The 12,561-nt window shown below is 43.3% G+C and overlaps 1 long non-coding RNA gene across 1 annotated transcript; it reads right to left on the reverse strand.

Annotated features, from left to right (window-relative positions):
- Positions 1–1,742: 1,742 nt before the first annotated feature.
- Positions 1,743–6,564, reverse strand: LOC139177034 (uncharacterized). The gene is made up of 2 exons (XR_011561411.1): positions 3,802–6,564; positions 1,743–2,452 (listed from the first exon to the last, which is right to left on the reverse strand). It is a non-coding gene; the product is annotated as an uncharacterized lncRNA (long non-coding RNA).
- Positions 6,565–12,561: the final 5,997 nt, after the last annotated feature.

A 12,561-nucleotide genomic window follows, 5' to 3' on the forward strand; every position in this document is an offset into this window, starting at 1 on the left:
CAGGAACCACTTTTTAGGTTGCAGATAAAACCATGTCATCTGTTTGCTCTGTAAAATCCCAACAAACAGGGTTGAATGTTGGCACACACAAAAAAACCTATGCCTATGTCCTTACTCCCCAAACCTGTGAATGTAATTTTATCTGGGAAATGTGTCTTTGCAGATGTAATTCAGTTAAAGATCTCAAGATGAGACCATCCTGAATATCCAGCTGCCCCAAACCCGGTGACAAGTGTCCTCATGAGAAACAGAAGAGGAGACACAGAGACCCAAGGAAGAGACTGTGAAGATAGAGGCACAGACCAGAATGATGCCAGCAGCCGCCAGAAGCTGGGAGAGCCAAGGAACAGAGCCTCCCCCTAGAGCCTTTGGAAGGAACGCAGCCCTGCCAGCATTTTTATTTCAGATATCTGGCCCCCAAAAGTGAGAGAGAATAAATTCTGTTGTTTTAAGACACCAAGTTTGTAGTAATTTGTTACAGCAGACACAGGGAACTAATACACATGTTCTCAAAAAAAAGAAAAAAAGACAATCACGATCACACCGTGATTTTCCATTAATATTTGGTTTCCTTCTTGTTCATGGGTTTCCTCAGTGGCTAACCTCGCTACTACTACAAATGTTTATAGTACAAATAGGAGAAAAGCTTAAAACTGAGTAAATTAAGAAACACTTAACTTTCCTGATTAGGGAACGATTGCCGTGTGCTTCCATAGCAACCTGTGTGGCACAGAGAGAATGCTTTCAGCGCAGCTCAAACCTCAAGAACATTTACTGGCTCCCATTCTGGAAAAGCAGAAGTGGGACGGGCTTCAGAGCCAGTGTGATAGTCAAAGGATTTAATCATCTCTCCACTCTGCCGTTTACAGAGGTGGTTGCTTTTTAAGGCTGTTCCTCTCACTGTTGGAGGAGGGCCGCCCCGGCAAGCAGGACTATGTGCTTCCTCTCTGGGGTCCAGGAAGAGAGTCAGAGAATGACAGAGAGGCTTCCGTAGCCCTCTCCTTAGAGAAGGTGCTCCCCAGAAGACTTCAGCAAACCTTGCCGAGTTTAACTGAACACAGCTGGACCACAGGCCCTTTTCTAAACCAACTGGTGGTTAACAGTGATGAGTCCTTTAATGAGTCCATGCCCCACAAACCTGAAGGTGGGTCAGCTTTCCGGAGGCCCCCATAGGATGTGTAAAGGGAGAGTAGATCCCTAAGTAAAGTGGAGGTTTCGTCAGGAAGGACAGAGGGGAACAGAAGATGGGTGGGCATTAAAGATACATAATAACAGAATACCGAAGTGGCCACCATCCCATCCGCCTTAAAATAGAAAATACAGCCACAGGTGAAGATCCCTGCAGTCTCATGCACAATTACATTCCCTTTTGCCTCCTTACAGTTACCTGCTAGTATAAATTTAGGGCTTATAATTCCCATTTATTTCATTCTACTTTTACTATCTACGCATGTATGTCTAACCAATATGTTGCATTCTTTTGTTTGTTTTTATTTTTTATTTTTTTTAAGACCCGCAGGGGGTACTCTTACTGCCCCCCCCACCCCCACCCCCACCCCCACCCCGCCCCAAGTCTCCTTTTGTGTGTTTTTAAACTTAATACAGGGAATTCCCTCAGGGTCCAGTAGTTGGGACTCCACTTTCTATGCCAGGGGCAGGGGTTCCATCCCTGGTTGGGGAACTAAGATCCCGGTGTGGCCAATAATAAAATAAACTTAATACAAACGGGATCATACTGTACATACTATTCCGTAACGTGCTTTTATTATTCATGATCAGATTAGGGAGACACATCCACAGGCATATGTGAAGTTTCAGCTCACACATTTTCACAGATGTATCCCAACACATGATGAACGTACTCCTTCATCCTCCTGGTCACCACTTCCGATGCTTTTTTTTTCCTTTCACCACTGCAGAGAAAGCTGCTGTGAACATGCCATTGATACCTGACTGGGTGTATTCCTAGGAGGGTTTCTTTGGGGTGCATGAGCAGGAGTGGCGTCACTGACTCATAAGGTACATGCATCTCCAGCTTTCGCTGTTCTCAGCAGAGGTCGTACTGAGCTGTATCTCCACCAGCTGTGCACGACGATTCGGTCCCTCCACACTCTTGCCAACCACACGTCGGATCCAACTTTGAAATGAGTTGGTCCTATAAATCTTTTTTCAATGGCCTGTCGCTCCTGCTGGTCTCCAAACTCTGTGTAGGCCAAGGCAGTGTTTCTGTCATTCACTCCCAGCCCCCAGACAACGCGTGGCACTTGGTAGGTTTCATGAGGGAGAGCTGGGCTAGATGCTGAGTTTTTTGAGGGCAGGGTCCCGGCCTTCTTCTTCTTCTCAGTGTAAATCCTTTGCTCTGTTGTTCACAGAAAGGGGGGAGGGTGGGAGGGTACAGTCTGGTGATCGGGATAATCTTGCTGTGGGCTGCATCAGCACACACTCCAGGGATCTGGAGGATGGGGAGAGGATGTCTTTACCTGTGCCCTCAGGCTGCTCATCAGCCTTACGGAGGAGTCCTCCTACCCGCTCCCCCCACCATCCACGGTGCTCAGGGTCACCTAGCCCCTCACTGTGCCTCTTCAGGCTCCCCCTCTGCCTCTGGCTTAGGCTCAGTCACTCAGGCCCATCAGGTATCCCCTTTGATGGAGACAGGGAACAGGGTAGTGGGTGGGAGACCGTGGAGAGGAGGTGAAGGAAAAGGAAGAAAGCGGCTTCCTGGTCCCCACCTCAGCAGTAGCATCTAAGGCAGCAACTTCTCAGATAAAGGGATTTGCTTTTCCCTCTGCTTTTTAAATTCCACCATCTACTGTCCTAACTTACAATGGGCCAAACTCCTAGAAAGGAAGACAAGTGTGCACCACACCCAAGACGTACATCTGAACTTTCTCTGCTTTGTTCCAAATCCATCTTCCTTGCAGCGGTTCTCAACCAGGGGCAGCAGCGCCCTCTGGAGGCAAATGGAAACGTGCCGTGGAATTTTTAGCTGTCTCCCTGCTAGGAATTTAGTGGGTCAGGGCCAGGGATGCTGAAGGCTCTTTATGAGCAGCACAGACCCACAGAGAGGAACTATCTGGCCTAAAATGCCCGTAGCACTCTCGTTGAAAACTCTGTGGGCTCTGGGAGGCTGAGGACAAGTGTGTCCCCAACACTTGGCCTGGGGCCTGGCCTAGTGGGAGCCCCATAAATGCCTGTTAAGAAGGTACTTGTGATCCCAGTATTCTATGGCACTGGTCCACAGAACTCAAGAGCCTACCACAAGCACACTTGGGAAACCAGAGTGTTAACTCATCAGTCAGAACCAGACAGGAATCTGAAGGAAAAATGCCCTCCCTGTCAGGAAGCCGGAAGTCAGTGAGATTTTCTTTAGGTGTGGGAAAAGACTGTGTTCCCTGTCCTTGGGAAACTATTAGCCCTATTATAGGACTACATGAGGACTAAATGAGATAATTCAAGTAAAGCATGCTGCCTGATACTTAAGAAATACCTCATCATTATTGGTGAATGGGAAGTAATAAAGCCGCTGACCACCTGAGGGAACAGAACAGATGCTTGTCCACTGATTTAATCCAAGGACTTAAGCAAACCAAAAGAACTTTGTGTTCTTGAGACACAAATGAAGTGATTTTATTCCGCCTCTAAGTCATTTTGTTCCTTTTTGAATAATACAATGTTGTGACTCATGTTAAATGATAATTGTGTTTCTCTATCTCTGTGATGATAAATATTTCACTTTTAGGCCTCTTATGCAAAAAAAAAAAGAAAGAAAGAAAGAAAATGAAGGTCTTTCAGCCAACTTACTCTTCCTTCAAACTCCACAAATTCATTTTTCTTCTTCTCCTCTCCATCTTTTCCCCACCCCAGGGCATTGTTGGCATCTTGCTGTTTCAAGGAGGATGCTGCTGATGCTGCTAAGTCGCTTCAGTCGTGTCTGACTCTGTGCGACCCCATAGACGGCAGCCCACCAGGCTCCCCCGTCCCTGGGATTCTCCAGGCAAGAACACTGGAGTGGGTTGCCATTTCCTTCTCCAATGCATGAAAGTGAAAAGCCAAAGTGAAGTTGCTCAGTCGTGTCCGACTCTTAGCGACCTCATGGACTGCAGCCTACCAGGCTCCTCCGTCCATGGGATTTTCCAGACAAGAGTACATCTGTGGTTTATTTCAATAACTTTGAACATTGATAATACTAAAAACACTTGGCATCTGTTCTCTGTTGAAATGTGAAAGCTTCAGAGCAATATTTACAAAACCAACTTCCCCAACCACTGCTCTCAGATTTGATTAAGTAACAGTAAAACATGATGTCCCAAATCAGTTACAAGCTGTTCCTGGTCTGTGTTAGGGCCAATCCTTTATATTTTCAAATTTATGAGTATGCCACTAGAGAAACATCACTCACCCAGCTGATCCAACAAGCGTTCTCTCCTCTCACCCCGTACAATACACTTTGGGTCTTCTTGACTCGAATTCCTGTCAAAGCCCCCTGCCACACAATTTGGAGGCTGCCAGTGATGTGGGCATTGCTTCAGTATTGGTAGTATAAGAACCGGGGCATATGCATGAGTCAGTCAATCTTTTAGTACAGTTGTTCTGGCATAAACAAATCAAGGTGGGAGCAGGGAAGTGTGTTTCATACCGAACTCAAGTCCCTATTCTGAAAGCTGGGACAATTTCCCCTGGAGAGCATGTGGGCAGGTGGTAACGCTCATGCATCCAGTTATAAGGCTGAGTTATTTTGATTGGAAGCTAACCCAAATTATTAAATAGTACTGTGTGTTAGGCTGAAGAGCAGCCCCCAGAGACATTGGGTCCTAATACACGAATGTTGCCTTATATGGAAAAAGAGTCTTTGAGAATGATTAAATTCAGGATCTTGAGATAGGGGGATTACCCTGGATTGTCTGGTGGGCCCCAAGGCAGAGTGAGATCCAAACACAGAAGATAAGGACATGTGGCCAGGGAGGCAGAGCTTGGAGTGATGCAGCTACCAGCCAAGGAGTGTCGGCAGCCACCAGGAGCTGATTTTTCCCTCAAGCCCTCCCCTCGAGTCTCGAGACTGTGTGGGAACACAGTCCTTGCTGACACCATGATTTCAACACAATGAAACCAACCTTGGAATTCTGACCTCCCAAAACTAAGAAAATAAACTTCTCCTGTTTTAAACCCCTATGTCCATGGCATTTAGTTACAGAGGTGATGGCACAGTAATAAACCACGCGAATAAAAAGCCAATCACAAGAGAGTCCAGAATTTAGCAATGAAGAATTTAATCCAATCCTTCTGTTCTTGTTTTATAGATGAGGAAGCTCAACAGAGAGGAGGCCAAGTACCACAACCAATCCACACACAGTGGGAGGCAGAGCTAAAATCAGGTCTTCTGAGTGATACAGCTCTTTCTTAAGGGAAATCAAACCTTTGGTGTGCATGGGTACCGTTCTAACTTTCTCAGAATGCTTCCAGCGCTGTATAATACTGTCCAATATGGTAGTCACTGGCCACATGCGGCTATTCAAATTAATTAAAATTAAATTTAAAATTCAGTCCCTCAATCACACAAACCACATTTCAAGAGTCGAAATATCAATAACCTCAGATATGCTGATGACACCACCCTTATGGCAGAAAGTGAAGAGGAACTCAAAAGCCTCTTGATGAAAGTGAAAGTGGAGAGTGAAAAAGTTGGCTTAAAGCTCAACATTCAGAAAACGAAGATCATGGCATCCGGTCCCATCACTTCTCGGGAAATAGATGGGGAAACAGTGGAAACAGTGTCAGACTTTATTTTTCTGGGCTCCAAAATCACTGCAGATGGTGACTGCAGCCATGAAATTAAAAGACGCTTACTCCTTGGAAGGAAAGTTATGACCAACCTAGATAGCATATTCAAAAGTAGAGACATTACTTTGCCAACAAAGGTCCATCTAGTCAAGGCTATGGTTTTTCCAGTGGTCATGTATGGATGTGAGAGTTGGACTGTGAAGAAAGCTGAGCGCCCAAGAATTGATGCTTTTGAACTGTGGTGTTGGAGAAGACTCTTGAGAGTCCCTAGGACTGCAAGGAGATCCAACCAGTCCATTCTGAAGGAGATCAGCCCTGGGATTTCTTTGGAAGGAATGATGCTAAAGCTGAAACTCCAGTACTTTGGCCACCTCATGTGAAGAGTTGACTCATTGGAAAAGACTCTGATGCTGGGAGGGATTGGGGGCAGGAGGAGAAGGGGACGACAGAGAATGAGATGGCTGGATGGCATCACTGACTCAATGGACGTGAGTCTGGGTGAACTCCGGGAGTTGGTGATGGACAGGGAGGCCTGGAGTGCTGTGATTCATGGGGTCGCAAAGAGTCAGACACGACTGAGCGACTGATCTGATCTGATCTGATGCTCACATGGGGTAAGGGGCTACTGAGTTGCATGGCACGCATGCTGCATACTCAGTCATGCCCGACTCTTGGACCTCATGGACTGTAGCCTGCCAGACTCCTCTGTCCATGGTAATTCTCCAGGCAAAGACACTGGAGTGGGTTGCCATGCCCTCCTCCAAGGGATCGTCTTGACTCGGAGATCAAAACCATGTCTCCTGCATTGGCAGGCGAATTCTTTACCACTGAGACACCAGGGAAGCCCAGATACATAAATATTTCCATTATTATAGAAAGTTTTACTGGACAGTGCTGGGCCAGGCACATGGAAGACCCAGTGGACTGCTCATTGAACTTACAACCTCCACGTCTGTTGGTTCATGCTATGTTCCCAGCACTTTGCACACTGGCCGGCATGCCCTGGAGATCCCATTATGTTCTATATGAAGGTGCAGAGTGACCCTAGGGACTGTGACCCCTCATTCCTTGTCCTTCTGAGTAGGGGTTTCCTGGATGCTCTGAGGACACTGCAACTTGGACCAAGGACCACATCCTGGGCAGCTCCCTTGTCTGGGCCCAGGAGCAGTACAAGGAGGCTGAGAACCAGACAGTGGGGCTAGACTCTGCTTCAGACCCTCCCTAGGCCCAGCTCGTGCTCCAGCAGTCCCTGCTTGTTCTGATGCCGTTGGGATGCCAACAGAAGCTGGACACTCTCTCGAAAATATCAGTGAGTGTATGCATGGCACTGTGTAGTTCAAAAGCAATGCCACTGTCTTTGATCCGCCCAACAATGGGCGACGTAGAGAACTCCACTTTATAACTGAGAAAATTGGGGTTCAAAGGACAGAAGAGATGACTTGCCAAAGATATGCAAGAAAGCCAAGATTCAGTGAAACCTTGACTCTAAAACTTGCCTTTCACACCACCTTCCTTCTTCTCTCAACACACAGACACACATTTGAGGCCCTGAGGACACAGGCTGGGCCTTGCTCATCTGTGTAGCCCAGGCAGTATCTAGCAGTGCCCTCCTCAATCAAGAAAACGGTCTTTAAGCTTAGTTTTCACATCTCACTCTCTTCCCCTGGGGGAATTTGAGAAGACAAGTCCAAACGAAATGAGACAAACAAACATGTGGAACTGCACTTCTGAGCTGTCAGCTCCAGAAAGAGGAATTTTGTACAAATGCACTTCAGAGGAGTCAATGCCTTACAGTGACACAAGAAGTTATGTGTTGCAAGTGAGATGGAGTTCTACAGACAGACAGGAGGCATCTGTCTCCAAAGGGCCGTGTTCCTGAGTTTCTAGATTTCTAACACATAGAAACAAGCTAGGATTCTATGGACACTCACAGCATTCCAAGAACATGATCATTTAAACTCTCCACATGGGAGATACAGTCATTTAATCCTCACTACAACTCTATGAGGTAGGTCCTGTTTGACAGTTGAAGAAATCAAGGTTCTGAGAATTTAAGTAAAATTTCCCTTTATCACCACAGTTCATAGGTGGCAGAGCTGGGGTTTGAATATAGGTGTGTCTGATTCCAAACTCCTGATCATGGCAGTATTCTAATAACTCAACAAAGTCTGAAATACACATTTTGGGATTATGGGAATTTGTCACGGAAAATAAAGCCTGGGGAGAAAAAAAAGCCTTCGGAATAGTTATGAGTAGGTTTCTGTGTGGGCATATATAACACTATGTGAACACATTTCTATTTCACTCCTAGCATTTCCATGGTCAACATTTGTCTTTCTTGAAAGGCTGTCCTTTGTTTTCAGCAGAAAAACCCAGAACCTTTCAGAGTCAAAAAATTTAAGATAAATCTTAAGCATTTAGGAAGAAAAGAACCAATGATACTGAGTCCTTTTCTCAGAAAAGCACATATTTATGACAAATCATACTTCTTGCTGAAATTGCTTCTTGACTCTAAAAATCTAGGACTCTTAAAAACATTTTTTTATTATGGAAATTTTCAAGCATTCATTAAAGAAGAGAGAAAAGTATAACACAATCTTATGAATCTACCATTCAGTTTCAATAGTTAGACTCATGATCAATCTCATTTTTACCTAATACCCTCAAACTCACTTTGTTAACTGGTATTTTAAAGTAAATCCCACACACCCATCACTCCCACTGTGAACACTTCCAAAACCCATGTTTGACTGAAAAGGACACTTTTTAAAATATAATCACAATGTCATTATCACACTTAACAAAATTACAGTAATCTCTTAACATCATCTGAAATCCAGTCATACTCAAGAGTTCTCCAACTATCCCCCCAAATGGCTTTTTTTTTTCAGTTGGCTTGTTCCCATCAGAATCCAAGCATGACTCATACTTTACATTTGGTTCTTATGTTTCTTAAGTCCCTTAATCTTACACCACTCACAAATACACATTCAAAATGAATTAAAACCTTAAACATAAGACCTGAAACTGTAAAGTTCCTAGCCAGAGGGGTGGGGGGCAGGGAGAAACAAAAGCTGCTTGAAACCGTTTTCAAAAAATTGAAACAATTTTTTGCATACAGTATCGAAAGCATAAACAAAAGCAAAAATAAACAAGTGGAACTACACTGAACTAAAAATCTCTGCACAGCAGAGGAAACAATCAGTAAAATGAAAAAACAATCAGAATGAGAAAAAACATTTGCAAACCATATATCTGATAAGAGGTTAATATCTAAAATGTAAATACATAAGAAACTCCTATAACTCAAAAGCTAAAAACAAGCAACTTAAAAATGGGCAAAAGAACTGAATATACCTTTTCCCAAAGACATATGGATGGACAAGTATACAAAAAGATGCTCAACAACGGTAATCATCAGAGAAACACAAACCAAAAAAGCCATAGGGTATCACCTCACATTTGTCTGAATGGTATCAAAAAGACAGGAGACAGTACATGTTGGTGAGCATGTAGAGCAAAAGGAGCAAATTATGAATCCTCCATGTGCAGAGCAAACACACCAGTGAAAGATAAAAGCTCTCTATACAGCTCTAAAGCCTTCTATACAGAACGCTCCACTTTCTCAATTCTCTACCCTGCAGAGTTGAGTAGAAAGCAAGTACCCTGAGAATTTCACAACGGCTTTGCTCCAGCATTAAGATTTTGCTGTCATAGTCAATATGACAGTCTGTCACATTAACACTTCCTCAATATATCACCAATAGGAATGTTCTCAAAAACCTCAATACAAACGTCATTTCAGGAAAGTGTTTAAAAATTAACTGGAGAAAAAGATAAAGCCAGAGAAGTGGTCAACAGGAGTGGAAGAAGGTTTTTGATCTCAAAAAAATAGCCATTTTATGGAAGGTAATTAGATCAGAAATAGTCTAAGTCAAATTTGTATGTGCACACAAATCACCTGGACATTTTTATTAAAATGCGGAGTCTCAGGAATTCCTTTGTGGTCCAGTGGTTGGGACTCTGCTCTTCCAATGCAGAGGGCATGGATGGGTTCAATCCCCAGTCAGGGAACTAAGATCATGCTGCATGGTGTGGCAAAAAAGAAAGTAAAAATAAAAATACAGATTCTAACTTGGTAGGTCTGGAATGGAGCCTAAGGCTCCGTATTTCTAACAAACCTCCCAGGTGATGCTGAAACTGATCATTATGGACCAGTTAGGCAGCAAGAGTCCAAACATCAATGAAGGCACCTGGAAAAGAAGGCTCTCTTACAATTCCTCTCTTTGCCATGCTCTTCTCACTTTTCCTTTCCTTCCAACTCCTTACTCTCTCGACTCACCCTCTAGGAAAAATTAAAATTTTATATGTGGGATATCAGTTCTGATAACATGGCTGATTATATCATCTGAAAACCTTCCCACTAAAAAGCTATTATAAAATACCAGAAAAGAGGGAATTCCCTAGTGGTCCGGTGGTTGGAACTCTGTGCTTCCACTGTGGGGAGTCCTGGTTTGATCTCTGGTTGGGGAACTAAGGTCTCACAAGCTGATCAGCATGAACAACAACAACAACAAAACAGAGAACATATTTCATTGGGAAGTGGGTTCTTTACCACTCGCGCCACCTGGGAAGCCCCAGAGAACATATTTCAGATGAGGTTTTTAAGTATAGTTGAGCTCACAATAAAATAAAGAAAATTCTTGGGGGTTGAAAGCATTGTTAAACTGGAAAGATAAGAGCATCAGAAGATGCTGTGTATCCTGGACCAGTTCCACTAACCTAGAAATAGGTTTTCATTCATACATAAAAAAAGATGGAAGACACTGGGTCTGTATGAGGAGTGGTGTAAGAAGTAAGAATACCGTATTGTACCAGGACCACCAAAAGGGCACTCACCTCTAAGAAAAGGAAACTAGAATACATTCACTCAGCCGCAGAGGGAGATAGGGGTAAACCCTGACATATCTTGGGTTCTGAGCAGAAAAATTTCACCTAGAATTCATAACACTGAGTCTAAACCTGAACAATTTTCACTACTCAAGTGACCCAGAATTCCCGACCAGAAAAGTTAGCCTCTGAGTCAGTAATACCTCTGGGGCACCTAGTAGAAGCAAATACAGTAGACTATAACCTCAAGTTACACTGTACAAGTTCAGTTAAATGAACCCTGCTAAAGATATGCAGGAGGAGACGGGGACGACAGAGGGTGAGACAGCTGGATGGGATCACCCACTCTATGGACGTGTGAGTGAACTCCGGGAGTTGGTGATGGACAGGGAGGCCTGACGTGCTGCGATTCATGGGGTCGCAAAGAGTTGGACATGACTGCGTGACTGAACTGAACTGAACTGAAAGATATGCTAACAATAATGAAATTAAAAACACACAAAGAAACAATCAACCATGAGGAAGAGATAGCAAACAGACAAAAACTTCAAATAATTGAACTACTGGATAAAAACTATTAAAATAAAACTATTTAAAATAAAAGAATTGAAAAGATAAGAACTATGTTTATGAAAACAGAATGAGTAAACCTGAAAATATATCAAATAAAACTTCTAGAAAGGGAAAATCAGTCACTGAAATAAAAAACTTGATGGATTGTTTGAACAGTGGAGAAGACAAAGCAGAAGAGAGAATTCATAAACTGGAAAACAGATTTAAGAAAATTACTAAGTAGGCAGGACAGAGAGGTTCGATGATAAAAAAAATTTGAAACAGTAAGTCAGAAGATAGTAAGAAAAGTTCTTGAAAATGATGAGAGAAAATGATAACCTAGAATTCTATACCCAGCCAAAATACCATCCAAGGTGAGCACAGAATTAATACATTCTCAGACAAACTCTGAAAGAGTTTACAACTAGCAGACACTGACTAAAAGAGCCTCAGAGGTTTGTTTTTCAGAAGGAAAGTAATTAAAGTTAGAAGCAGTGGGATAGAAGATGGAATGACAAGCAACCCATGGCAAACCTAAACACACACTGAAGTCAAAAACCAAAACAATCACCACCTTAAGGGCTAAAAAAGCTAGAGACATCTCTACATAGAAAGTAACGGTAAGGTTAAAGTACATTCTACTCAGGAGATACTGATTAATTCTAGCCTTTGTTAATCAGGTGTACATGATGGGTAATGACAGGAAATTCTGGAAAGATGGTGGTGGCTGTGGAGCAAATTTTTTGTAGATCCTTCCAAACCCCCACATAAAAACAGAGAAACTAGATAAGAATACCAAAACAAATAAACAAAAAGGCCCATGAACAACATTTACAACAAAACTAGATAAACAGGTCACCCACAAAAACAGAAGACAAATCAAGTTCCAGAGTGCTGTGAGGTACCAGCATCTACTATATGGTAAGAAGCACAGAGAGGCAATAGGGCATCTGAAGCACCCAAAACAGTCAACGAATATTCATGGAGAAGCTTGACAAGCCAATCTGAGACTAGCAGTTGCAACTGCGTGAGTTTTCGCTTACTTCAATAGTGGGTGAGTTAAAAGGGACCCATGTGATTCATGTTGATGGTCGGTAGAAACCAACACAATACTGTAAAGCAATTATCCTTCAATTAAAAACAATTTTTTTTTTTAAAAAAGGGTCCATGGATAGTGTGAAAAGGGGTGGAGCAGTTTAGCCTCTGTGGACTTTCAAAACCCATCCTCCAGGGTTTCTTTCCAGGGTAAGATCCCACCCTGGGGAGGAAATGCAGGAAGCAGGATAAAAGCTGAGCACGATAGAATAACAGAGACATGGAAAAGTGAGGGCTCAGATAAAA

This window comes from Bos indicus, chromosome 18, assembly GCF_029378745.1.
Source record: "Bos indicus isolate NIAB-ARS_2022 breed Sahiwal x Tharparkar chromosome 18, NIAB-ARS_B.indTharparkar_mat_pri_1.0, whole genome shotgun sequence".
Classification (NCBI taxonomy): Eukaryota; Metazoa; Chordata; class Mammalia; order Artiodactyla; family Bovidae; genus Bos; species Bos indicus.